Consider the following 13,074-nt stretch of genomic DNA (forward strand, 5'->3'; position numbering starts at 1 on the left):
ACACACTAGTTCCTTTATTTGTACTCCATCACTGCGGATGCAAACTATGTTCTTATACTCACAATATGTGTGTTTACTCATTAGAGAAAACATGGTGTGCTCTCATTTCCGTGAAGTAGAAACTTCCATGGTGCAACTGCAAATCCCGATTGATTAGTTCTAATTAATTGTTTGAACAAGTGTGCAGATCTCGATCTTTTGAATTTCAGTGTTTTCGAGTGCGCGCGCGCGCGCGTGTGTGTGTGTGTGTGTGTGTGTGTGTGTGTGTGTGTGTGTGTGTGTGTGTGCGTTTGTGTGTGTGTGTGTGTGTGTGTGTGTGTGTGCGGGCGTGCGTGTTTGTGTGCTTGCGTGCGTGCGTGCGTGTGTGCGTGTTTGTGTATGTCAGCGTGTGTGTGTGTGACGCGAATCAGTCCTTTATTTGCGTGTTGTGTTTGTTTGGCGTTTAGTTTATGTCTGTCTGTCTGCCTGTCTGTCTATCCGCCTTTCGCTCTGTCTGTTTCTCTGTCTTTGCCTCTGTTTCTGTCCGTCTGTCTCTCTCTCTGCCTCTCTCTATCTATATGTCTGTGTATATATCTGTGTATATATCTGTTTGTCTATCTGTCTGTCTGTCCGTCCGTCTGTCTGTCTGTCCGTCTGACTGTCTGTCTGTCTGTCTGTCAGTATGTTTCTCTTTAACTGTTTCTGTCTCTGTCTCTCTGTCTCTCTCTCTCTCTCTCTCTCTCTCTCTCTCTTTTTTTCTCTCTATCTCTCTCTCTCAGTCTCTCTCACACACACACACACACACACACACACACACACACACACACACACACACATACACACACACACACTCGTATGATCTTATTCACTTGAAGGGAGTTAAGACTCAAACACTCAATTCAGTCACACTGTAATAGGTGGAAATTAGAATGATTTCAACGCTTCTTCATGCAGAGAAATTCCGCCACACCGCCTGAACCCCAAAGGCAACTGAGTGCAAGCGCCCTACAGAGTCAGACACGCGGCAACCCCGCCAGACGGAGCTACCTGTTTATCAACACAATTCCGGATATATGGGATATCTAAATTAGAATTTCATGTGTGTTTATGACTGAGACAAACATAGCGTTGTTTTAGCTGGCCGCGTGCCTGCACACAACGCCAATATTATTTTTTTTTTTAATAAAAAAATAAAAAAATGACATCCTTGCCTGCACGTTGCTTTAACTGTTTTCTTTTTCGTTTTCTTTGACGTACATCCCGCAGTGAATGAAACCACTATCAGGCCTCGCGAGATCCCGGAGGGAACGAGATTCGTCAGTGTATTCAAGACGGCATTCTTGAAGGAAAGTGTGTGAATGAAACATCACTTGGAACGGAGTCAACTCTGTGGGAGTAACGCCTCTTTCATTCCCCAGTGGGAGTAACTGACTCGAAACTGCGGCCTCTATTTTTGTTGATATTAACCTGTTTTTATGAGAAGGAGGTATTTTTCAGAACATGCCAAAACCCTGACGATACACCACGTATCTGACGAATCTCTCTGATCAGTCTGCCGGGTAGACATGAACTGCAAAAATGAATTTGGTGTAAGTAAAAGTGTTCTATCAATAACATTTGTTTTGAAGGGAAAGTACGTATGTTACGATATCATGGGGATGGTGTTTAATGTTCGGGGAGTCAAATCGTTATATGATTGAAGTGTAGTTGGTTGTATTTTTCTTTTCTTTTCGGTTCATTTTTTTCGGAAAGTAGCCTACGCATGTTATGATGTCACGATGATAGAGATATTATCAGCCCCCTATCGTGTTGAGGGCAACTTCCGACCAAGCTGGTGAACTCCAGTGACTTGAGCTTTCGTCAACACCCTCCCCGACCCCCCCCCCCCATCCCCCCCCTCCCCACCACCACTACCTATATCCATAATGCCCGCCTATATTGGCATCCGGGCGCAGTTCCACTCCCTGCCACCCACACATTTATACTTACAGACATTGTATTTTTTGCCGATGTTCAGTTTTTGCGTGAACTGCTGTTCTTAATCAGAAAATATCAAATGTGAATGTCCTCTATCGAATGAATATTTTCTAGTATAGGTGCCTCAGAGGGCCTCACAATCCTATTCAATTGACATTTATGCAAGCTGTACGTTACATTGTTATTTAGAACCAAGGTTTTAAAATAACATGATATTTATCAAATTAGGTAAAAAGTCAAACAAACAAACGAATATGTTGAAATCTTTTCTTTTTTTTTAACAATCTTTACGAAAAAGAAAACAAGAAAAGACAACAAATAAGAACGTCATATATTTCTAACGCACCGCAAAGGAGGATTTAGCTTGTCACAACGGACTTGCTATTTCTGTACATTTTCCCTGCTGCGTTCGCTGAATATTTTATTAGAAATAAGTAGTTCCACAGCGGTCTGGCATCCCATGGCTAGTATGGGTGGACGGCAAGGGTTGGGGGGGGGGGGGGGACTAAAGTCAAGGGAAAGGTGGTATGTTTTTACCCAAGCCCACGTCTTTTTTTCAGAAGCGACGAACTCGCAGAAAAGGTTACTTATGTTGTTTGCTGTCCTATGTAAGCCCCTTGGCCGTAACTTATGTATTCAGGAAAATCAGTGATGTGGGAACTGCAACACTGGTTTGAATTTGTTGAACTCGTTGTCACAATCCGATGGGAGGATTTTCGCGTGTCCGGCTCTTTCAAGATTGAATCTCGAATTTTGTTAATGTTGTCTAGGGTATGATTATTTGGCGGCTGTTCGCTTTTATAGTTAGTGATATGCGTGGTTCCTTTTAACTTAATTGAACGATAGACAGACTCAAAGGTATCGACAGAAAGAATAAACACTGGAAGCAACTGGACGAACACAACTACAATGAGTGAAAAACGGCTTTAATTTTGGTTACTCATCTTCATGCATCGACGTACTCGGCACTACAGGTCAAGGATCAGGTGTGAGAGGTTTGATCTTGCCGAAATGAGCGACTGTAAGCTCTCGGAGTGTTTATACACGGCGTCGGTGATGAAGATGATGTCTTTAAAGTTTAATGTCTTGACGATGAGTTCAACGGTGATGATGATGTCCTTGATGATGTGACGAACGATGTTGAGGATGCCCTTGATGTCTTCGACGATGAGGTGAATGACGATGATGATGCCCTGGATATCTCGGCGATGGGGTGAACGGTGATATCAGTTCTTTATCACGGTTCCATCTCTCTCAGTTGGCGTCCGATTCACCTCCAGTTTGCATCTACACGAGCATCTAACCAGCATCTAAACCTGTCGATCAAAGTGAAAACAACATGTTATCATCAGCTTTATGAGCCTAACATCTATCTAATCATTCTGACCGTTACTTACAACCAATGGAATTTTGGATTTCGTCCAACTGCTTCGCCTTTGAAACACACAAAACAGATGAACGTAGGGATGAAAATGTGCCGCTCTACTTCTGAAATGAAGAACGATATTATTACTTCCCTTTTTCCTACTTTAGCAGTTTCTTACCTGCATAATTCAGGTTTGTGATGAAATATAACTCCCGAAAAAAAAACTTGATTGTTCTCCAAAATGGAACGTGAAATCAACTGATCTTGGTGAATGGACTCAAAGTAAACTCTACGCTACGAATATAGGCCTTCGCACGTGTCTCAAAACAATTCAATAAAACAACTCTTCCATACATCTTTTAACGCGAAGTACAAAAGACAAATATCTCAAGTCTTTATTGATAGAATCATCGTATGAATTTGCAAATCTAATAATCTTTCATACGGTGTAGGCGTAGAGATCTATCATAACCATTTCCAACCTCGTGTTTTCCTCTGTGTCATTCTTCCTTTTTGACGTCACGCTTTTGACGTCATCTCTCTTTACGGCGTTCCGTCTCGCAAGGAAATGACTTAAGGGTGTCACCCATGGAAATAAAATCCAATGTTACTATAATGCGTAACACACGCCCTTGGAAAGGAAGATTTTATATAATCTATGAACATGCATAATAGTTACATTAATACTATATGTGTATAACATTCTACTAATTGTTTCCGTGGATCTATGATCAGAATTCCCTTCACAATCAGGTAGTATCTCTGAGTTGTGACGACCATTGCCATGGTCTCCCTCAGTTCATGGTAGCACGGCTGAGGTAGTCTGCTCCAATGTTGTCTTTGCCGGGAATGATCTTCACGGTGAAGACGTACGGTTGAAGTTGCAGTGCCCAGCGCATCAGTCTGGCATTGGTTGGTTTCATCCGCTGTAGATACTGAAGAGGTTGATGGTCCGTCTCCAGTATGAAATGTCTTCCGTAGAGATAACGCTCAAATTTCTGGATTCCCCAGACGGTCGCTAAGCATTCTTTCTCTACGGTGGCATATTTCTGTTCTGTCTCTGACAGCTTCTTGCTGGCATACGCGATCGGCTGCAGACCTTCTCCCTTGTCTTGAAGTAGAACAGCTCCCATTCCTTTGTCTGAAGCATCAGTTCTGAGGATGTATGGGAGTGTATGGTCTGGCATCTGGATGATCGGTTGTTCAGCTAGCTTGGCTTTCAGTGTGTCGAACGCCACCTGACAGGCAGGAGTCCACTTGACCTTTTCCGGTTCTTGCTTTTTGGTCTTGTCTGTCAGTGGTGCTGCGATCGAGGAATACGCCGGGACGTAAATCCTATAAAACCCGGTCAGACCTAAAAAAGCTCTCAGTTCCTTCTTGGTGGTAGGAGGTTGAGCCTTTTGTATCTTGTCGACCTTGTCGTCGACAGGCCATCTCTTCCCTCTTCCGATCTCATGTCCCAGATACTGCAGTTGTTCATAACCGAAGTAGCACTTGGAGGGTTTCGCTGCAAGGTTGGCGTCTTTCAGGGCTTTCAGGACGGCCTTGATCGCTTCAATGTGTTGTTCCCATGTTGCAGTCGCGATCAGGATGTCATCCATGAAATGGTAGACGTCTTTGCGATTGAGAGGACCCAGGAGCTTCCGCATCATCCGGTTGAAAACGCTGCCCGCGGTCTTCAATCCAAATGGCATGTTGATCCACCTCATTTGCCCTAATGAGGTCGTAAACGCTGTCTTGTCTCGGTCTTCCTCTTTGATGGGAATCGCCCAATATCCTTTGGTCAAGTCCAACTTGCTGAAGTATCGTGCATCGGCGAGTTCAGAGAATAGATGTTCCACATCTGTGATTGGTTCAGCGTCGTTCTCGATGACTTTATTTGCTTCTCTGAAATCATTGCAGAAACGCACTGCTTTACCTTGTGCTTTCTTCACGATCACTATCGGAGCGTTGTAGGGTGAAGTGGCTGGTTCGATAACCTTCAAATCCAACATCTCCTTCACTTCACGTTCCACCACGTCCACTAACGCATGAGGTATGGGTCGTGGTTTCACGTACACAGGTCGATCATCAGTCATCTTGATGTTGCAGATTTCTAGAGTTGTAGCTTTTGGTACATCAGTCAACGATGCGCTGAATTCTGTACATGCGTCTCTGACTTCACGTTGTTGTCTTGCCGTCAATGTGTCAGCTACATGTACATCTTTCTCATTCTCGGTACGTTTTGTAGACGGAATGAGTATGCTGGGATCAGGTCCCATGTTGGCGAATATTTCGTCATCTTGTTCTTCCAGATCTTCGACGACTATCGCGCTCTGTTCCACCACTTCTTCTGGAAGTTTCTCTGGTTCAGCGATCATTTCTCGTTCATGGTACTCTCGCAAAAGGTTGATGTGATAGACACGAGTTTGGCGACCCACTTTGATCTTGTAATCAAATGAGTTGATCTGCTCCTCGATCACGTATGGTCCCTTCCATGCAAGTTCTAGCTTGTTGTGTTTCGTTGGCAGTAGAAGCAAAACTCTGGTGCCGACAATGAGTTCTCTCTTCTTCGTCTTCTTGTCGTAGAAGTGAGCTTGTCGTATTGCTGACTTGGCGAGATGGTCGCGGGCGATCTTGCACGTTTCTTCAATGCGATTTCGCAGATCAATAACATGTTCAGCCGTCGTGCGTATCTCGTCGTTGCTTTCTTCTTCCGTCCACAGTTGACGCAATACTTGCATTGGTCCACGCACTGTCCGCCCATACAGAAGTTCGAAAGGAGAAAATCCAAGTGAATCTTGGGGAACTTCTCGGTATGCGAACAGTAGTGCTGGCAAGTACTGGTCCCACTTGGTCGGTTGTTCAAAAGTCATCTTCTTGAGCATCGCTTTCAAAGTTCCATTGAAACGTTCTACAACACCATTGCATTGAGGATGCCAAGGTGAAGTTGTCAATCCCTTGATTGCGAGCAGTTGGTTGACTTGAGTCATCAACTCGCTGGTGAACTGCGCTCCGTTGTCGGTCAATACTTCTTCTGGAAGTCCCAATCTTGTCCAGAATGTCCATAGCGCGTCAGCCACGGTTTCTGCCTTTATGTCTTTGAGAGCAACAGCTTCAGGATATCTGGTCGCGAAATCCACCATCACTAGGATATACTGCTTCTTTGTCTCAGACATGGGTTTGATTGGTCCTACTATGTCAACGGCTACACGCTTGAACGGAGTTTCAATCAGAGGCATCTTTCCCAGAGGTACCTTCCTCGTCCGTCCTTTTGGCATAGTACGTTGGCACACGTCACAAGAACTGCAGTAGCGTTTGATGTCACCCACGATCCCCGGCCAAAAAAAATCTTGCCAAATCCGTTCTCTTGATTTCTTCTGTCCGAGATGGCCCGACATCGCCGTATCGTGTCCGGTGGACAATACCTTCGCTCGCATCTTGTGAGGTACTACTACTTGTCGGTGGTCCTTTCCTTGCTTGTCACTGTATTGGCGATATAACACGTCCTTGTCATAGATGAACTGAACTCGCCCTCGAGTTACATTCGTTCGTGCCAACACATGTAATTTCTCAAGGCTTTTGTCGTCTTGCTGTTCTCTCTTTAGATCAGCAACGGTGAAGATCTTTCCTTCCATAGGAAAACTGGGAATTGACGCATTCCCCTCCTCTTCACGTTTTTCTTGTCCTCGGGTAACGGCTGTTGCAGTGGTTTCAGGGATTACGGTCTCACGGACTGGATATACAGGTGTCTCGATTTTCTCCGATCCTACACCCATCGAGTTTCCAATTAACACAGGATGGACAGGATTCTCCATGACGCTAACTTCGGTTTCTCCCACGAAGTACGGCGTGTCCATGTAAACGTGTGCGACCGATAATTTCTCTTTCACTGATTTCTTCGCCAAAGACGTTTCTTTTGTGCGCGTAGTAATCTTGCTAGCTGGTACTAGTTTGGAATCAACAATCGTAGAGGTGCTTCCGGTGTCGCGGAAAGCAGTGACTACCTGGCCTTCAACTACGATTTGGGACAGTTTGGTGAATTTCTTGTGAACACATTTGTCGCACAGTTGATCATGTGTCGCATTCCCCTCGACGTCATTCTCGTCTTGAAATGCGGCACTGGCTGATTCATCTTTCGGAGGCTGGCGACAATCCTTCTTGAAATGGCCCAATTTTCCACATCTGAAACATTTGACGCTGGTTCTGCTTTTATTTCCTTCGTCCTTGTCCTTGTTTGTGGAATTCGTCCCGTGTGCTGCCTTGTGTCCTCTCTCTTCAGGTTTCTTCCCATGTCTACGGCTTTCTTTGGGTCGGTTTTCTTCGTAGAGATTTACGGTGTCGATTACGTCATCAATGCTGTTTGGTTTTCTATCCTTCACGTACGTGACGAGTTCAGTAGGCATGCTTTCATACACTTGTTCCGTCAGTATGAGGTCTTTGAAATCATCGAAACTTTCTCCGATATTGGACATTTCAACCCAGCGATCGAGGAACAAGGAAATCTGAGTAATGAACTCTTTGTACGAGTCAGCGTTTTCTTTCCGTGTGTTTCTGAATCTTTGTCTGTATGTTTCCGCGGTAATCTGAAATCTTTCCAGCAAAGTCTTTCTGAGCAATGCGTAGTCGCGTGCATCAGCGACTTTCATCTTGGTGTAAGCAGTGCGTGCTTTACCTTTTAGCAGTGCGGACAAACGTACAGACCAAGTGTTAGGGTCCCAGTGTGATGCTTCAGCATGACGTTCAAATTGCAGAAGAAACGCTTCTACATCGTCTTTGTCTTCGAGGAATGGTAACTTCGGTTGGTAGTTATCGGTATCGCGAGGTCTATGATTTCTGTGATTGTTATTGTTCTGATTTCCTTCTTCTTCATCGCCTCCGCGATCGCGTGAGTTTGTTGCGCGAGTTAATTCGACCTGAATCCTTAACTCCTCGAGTCGAGTTTGTTGCTCGCGTTCTTCTCTTTCACGTTCAACACGGTCGGCACGTTCACGTTCACGTTCACGTTCAGCGTCGGCGCGTTCACGTTCACGTTCAGCGTCGGCGCGTTTACGTTCAGCATCGGCAATTTCCGCACGTTCAGCACGTTCACGTGCACGCTCCGCACGTTCACCATTCTCACGCTCACATTCCAGAACAAAATCACGCAACTCAGATCCCTCCAAACCAAGTAACTTCCCTTTATCCATCAAAATCCTCGTCGCTTCCAGGGCTGCATCCACTGAAGTAGCCATCTTACCTGTCTGGCTTTCTACGTCAGTCTCACCACACGCCTTCACTCCAAATTTGAGGACGTGCGAAGTTTCTATATCGGGTACTGTGCATGGAATTTATCTCATCACAGACTATCTCGAACCTACTTCGCATTTATGGAAAAAATCAGTTATTCCAAACTGTAACTGAACAATGTTACTGCCAACTCGTAAACATTCGTTCTGTGACCTAGAGTGGTCAATACAACTGCGGCTCGACTCCCAGTATTATCACTCTAGTCTATCACCATACGTAATCCAACGTATATAAAGATCCCACGGTTTCTATCTAGAAAATTTCTTAGAACTAATTGAAGTAGCTAATTTCAACACTAAGAAAGTATCCGTGATCTTCAATATTATGAATAGTTTATTAGCTAGATACTCAGACTCTGTCCATTGAATCTGTCACCACAAATAGTCAAATGACTTTTCCCATGTGCGTGAACGTAAATAAACTAGTTCAAAATGTTTTTGCGAAATATCTCCATTTCGACTTCCTTTTTGTTTCGTTGGTTCTACTTAGAAAGGAATTTGAGCCGTTCCCCAACAGAATGTTGCCAACTAATACTACCTGCTAGAACTAGATCTACAGGTAGATGAAAGTGATCTAACTTTCACTTTCCAGTTTTGTTTTGTTTTTCCTCGAGAGTTACATTTTGTTTTTACCTTCAGTAAGGTTGTGTTATTTAGTTTACCTTCATTAAGGATGTGATCTACAGTGAGTTTTTACCCATACTACACTATAGTTTTCCTTTAAATAAATACACAAATAAACATATACTAATTACTTAACTAATGAATGATCAATGAATACACACAAACCACACAAGACAATTTCTTCACATGTATCTAAACGAAATAGCCTATCCCGGACGAGGCAACCAATATGTCACAATCCGATGGGAGGATTTTCACGTGTCCGGCTCTTTCAAGATTGAATCTCGAATTTTGTTAATGTTGTCTAGGGTATGATTATTTGGCGGCTGTTCGCTTTTATAGTTAGTGATATGCGTGGTTCCTTTTAACTTAATTGAACGATAGACAGACTCAAAGGTATCGACAGAAAGAATAAACACTGGAAGCAACTGGACGAACACAACTACAATGAGTGAAAAACGGCTTTAATTTTGGTTACTCATCTTCATGCATCGACGTACTCGGCACTACAGGTCAAGGATCAGGTGTGAGAGGTTTGATCTTGCCGAAATGAGCGACTGTAAGCTCTCGGAGTGTTTATACACGGCGTCGGTGATGAAGATGATGTCTTTAAAGTTTAATGTCTTGACGATGAGTTCAACGGTGATGATGATGTCCTTGATGATGTGACGAACGATGTTGAGGATGCCCTTGATGTCTTCGACGATGAGGTGAATGACGATGATGATGCCCTGGATATCTCGGCGATGGGGTGAACGGTGATATCAGTTCTTTATCACGGTTCCATCTCTCTCAGTTGGCGTCCGATTCACCTCCAGTTTGCATCTACACGAGCATCTAACCAGCATCTAAACCTGTCGATCAAAGTGAAAACAACATGTTATCATCAGCTTTATGAGCCTAACATCTATCTAATCATTCTGACCGTTACTTACAACCAATGGAATTTTGGATTTCGTCCAACTGCTTCGCCTTTGAAACACACAAAACAGATGAACGTAGGGATGAAAATGTGCCGCTCTACTTCTGAAATGAAGAACGATATTATTACTTCCCTTTTTCCTACTTTAGCAGTTTCTTACCTGCATAATTCAGGTTTGTGATGAAATATAACTCCCGAAAAAAAAACTTGATTGTTCTCCAAAATGGAACGTGAAATCAACTGATCTTGGTGAATGGACTCAAAGTAAACTCTACGCTACGAATATAGGCCTTCGCACGTGTCTCAAAACAATTCAATAAAACAACTCTTCCATACATCTTTTAACGCGAAGTACAAAAGACAAATATCTCAAGTCTTTATTGATAGAATCATCGTATGAATTTGCAAATCTAATAATCTTTCATACGGTGTAGGCGTAGAGATCTATCATAACCATTTCCAACCTCGTGTTTTCCTCTGTGTCATTCTTCCTTTTTGACGTCACGCTTTTGACGTCATCTCTCTTTACGGCGTTCCGTCTCGCAAGGAAATGATGGAAATAAAATCCAATGTTACTATAATGCGTAACACTCGTTATTCTTGTATTTTATTGATTTTCATTCATTCAACAGGTTTTGAGTCGTGTATTGAATATCGAATAAATTATATGGTGCGTAAGTGCCCTTGAACAGCTTTCCCACTATCCTGTATTCTATTTCAAGTCCGGGATACCACCCGTCTAGTTGTAGAAGAAAGAACAAAGGTCAAAGGGCATAATTTATCACCGCGGGTCGACTTAAGGTAATGTTGGTTGGGGGCTTGTAAGATCATGTGCCTGTGACACTACCTTATGAAAAATCAATATGTTTGTTAAATACGGTAGCGGAATGGTTGGCCTTTCCAGGCATATAACTGTTTACAATAAACGATCTCATTACAAAGATCGGCACAAATATGCCTGTAGTTGTGTGTTTAAACACAAAATACGACGGGTTGTATATAAACAGCACTTGGGCATTTAATTAACGGAGTGTCATTTGTTTCGTAAAATATAACTAGGGCTTTACTTCGGCTGATTTTTCTATCAACGTGCACGGTGCATGTATATACTTGTACATGTGTAGTCTAATTTTAACCCCAGCGAGCGAGCAGAATTTTTTAAATGTCGATGAAAGACGTCAGACGAGAGAAAAACGGTTTGCCCCCCTGCGACCAACTAGTAAAAATACCTGCTCCCGCCGACTTCAAATTTGTCTGGAATGTTTAGCTAAAAGAAGTCTACAAAATCAAGGTGAGCATACCATTACCTTACGGAACAGCCCGATTTGACGACAGAAGGTACACATGTTACATGTCCTGCTGATAAAGGAATTTGTGTGTCAAAATAAGAACAGTGTTGTCTGAAAGTTATCATAGAGAATAGCGTTCGACATTAGTTACCGTTGTAAATAGCTAAAAATGCAATATGTTCCTTGCGTGAGGTTATTATTGTGCTATGTTTACTGCACTGGATCTGTCTTTATGTCTGTATGTGTGGCTGTCTGTCACTATCTTTGTATCGATCTGTCTCTCCCACTTTCACTGTCTCTCCCTCCTTCTCTCTCTATCCCCATCTCCACCTCAGGTCTTGCTCAGACCACATGTTTCCCCCTCTCTCTTTCCCTCGCTCCCTCTTTCCCTCTCTCTCTCTCTCTCTCTCTCTCTCTCTCTCTCTCTCTCTCTCTCTCACTCTCTCTCTCTCTCTGTGTACTGCTCTATCTCCCTCCCTCCCTCCCTCTCTCTCTCTACCTCCCTCCCTCCCTCCCGCTCTCTCTCTCCCTCCCTCCCTCCCTCCCTCCCTCCCTCCCTCTCTCTCTCTCTCCCTCCCTCCCTCCCTCCCTCCCCCCCTCTCTCTCTCTCTCTCTCTCTCTCTCTCTCTCTCTCTCTCTCTCCCTTTCCCCATACACAACTCGCAACACCCTCCAAAACACCCCCTTTTCTGTTTCTTCTCTGCCACGAAGGGCCTCTTTAAACGGGACTGACGAGAAATAATAGAAAAACTCCGAAGATCGCGAAGAGAACCGAGATCACCTGTACCCCATATACCTGTACCTGCTGACTCGGAATTCGCCCGGAATGTTTAGAGAAGGGCGCTCCAGAAATCAAGGTGAACAAAACAATTCTACCAGGTCTCTTCCAGGACAGAGGGGCACGAAGCTAAAGTGGGTGCCACCCAAACGGGTGAGAACGAAACCGCGGGGCCTGATTCCTTGACATGACATTATAACAAATCTCAATTACAACCAATCCAAGACCGCGGCTGGCTCCCAACGGGTTGATAACTTTCTCGTGTACCTCGGCCCTGGTCTCCGTTTCCCAACCCTCGCCCCGTTCGTCCACCTGTTTTTCCATCGACTCAAATCAACTTGAACAAACAAGCGCGCCTTGTCTTATCTCTCTGTGCTGATTGCCAAACGGCTTCGGGTTGTCTCGGGTAAGAAGGAGACGTAATAAGAGAAAAAAACATGTCAAGATTGTTTCTTTTGGAGGAAAGATGTGTTTGATCATTTCGTGGAAATCGGTTATAATCGTTAGTATTATTCGTGGGGATATCATTGGTTCAATTGTGGAGAACTCAGAACTCAGAATGTGTATTGCCCCAAAGCTGAATGTCCGTGGAGCGTGGGGAGGGGGATATAGAGGATACTAAGTCTGCCGTAGCAAAAGTCCGACCGAAGACACAAACGTAGAGCTATATGCACGCAATTTGACATTCATGATTTATTATCTATGTTTTCTTTACAATTTGATCACTCTTTAAATCACGAATCAGGCACGAGTTAAATGGTTGATTCTTCGTTTCGCGAAAGCAACGAAAAGCGATTTCACAATAACACAACGTGCAGTAGCGGGATCAGCACGTGAAGTCTGTCATTGGCAGATCACTGAGGTACTATAGT

At 43.9% G+C, this 13,074-nt stretch overlaps 1 protein-coding gene across 1 annotated transcript in view; it reads left to right on the forward strand.

The window, feature by feature from the left end:
* LOC138966864 (15-hydroxyprostaglandin dehydrogenase [NAD(+)]-like) overlaps positions 1–13,074 on the forward strand; it is a 466,254-nt gene that overhangs the window by 429,245 nt on the left and 23,935 nt on the right. The gene's annotated exons all lie outside the window — the stretch shown is intronic.

This window comes from Littorina saxatilis, linkage group LG1 (assembly GCF_037325665.1).
Source record: "Littorina saxatilis isolate snail1 linkage group LG1, US_GU_Lsax_2.0, whole genome shotgun sequence".
NCBI classification, from domain to species: domain Eukaryota; kingdom Metazoa; phylum Mollusca; class Gastropoda; order Littorinimorpha; family Littorinidae; genus Littorina; species Littorina saxatilis.